The sequence below is a fragment of the Penaeus vannamei genome, chromosome 15 (assembly GCF_042767895.1).
Source record: "Penaeus vannamei isolate JL-2024 chromosome 15, ASM4276789v1, whole genome shotgun sequence".
Lineage (NCBI taxonomy): Eukaryota > Metazoa > Arthropoda > Malacostraca > Decapoda > Penaeidae > Penaeus > Penaeus vannamei.
In genome coordinates this window covers 7,525,160-7,526,019 of record NC_091563.1, presented here as the reverse complement: position 1 = coordinate 7,526,019, position 860 = coordinate 7,525,160, and positions in this window count along the sequence as shown.

Sequence of the window (860 nt, the reverse complement as noted above, 5' to 3'; positions counted from 1 at the left end):
TATATATATATATATATATATATATATATATATATATATATATATTATATATATTCATATATATTCACACACACACACATATATGCATATATATACTCATATATATGAATATTTATATATATATATATATATATATATATATATATATATATATATATATATATATATATATATATATGTCGGTTCTTTTGATCTCGTTAAGCATTGGTCATTCACCTTTGACTTTTCATATGCCATATATAGTCACAAATAAACAAATAAACAAAATCACAAATAATACAGCCAGCAAGATGTTATTTTCAATGATACTGGTGCGAGACAATTGTTTTTAGGAGGGGGCGTGTCACGGACGACAATCCAGGCCGTGCGCCGTTAAGTCTGTCCAGCCTTTCTTGAGAATTACATATAAAGATAAAAAGCTGTGAAAGAAACAAAAATGTGATTTAATAAATATGCAAAAGAAAGTTTTCCTCTACAAGAGTTAGATAATCTATATACAAGTGGCAGTCACTTACGAGAAGATTCACAGTTCTCCCATGAGCAAGTGTTATGGTGGAGAGACCTATTACTCCCCAGGTGGCTATGTTGTGGGGGATCAACGCACATGCACAATACGTAAGGGATGGTACTAACAAAAGTAAATAAATATAAGTTCAATAAGGTTCATGTTCTTTTAAAATAAATGTATAATTAATACATTATAAGAAATACAATTCCTTGACAATATACATATACAGTATATACATATACACACACACATAAATATACATACATATATATATATATATATATATATATATATATATATATATATACATTTACACACATATATATACATACATACATACATATACATATAT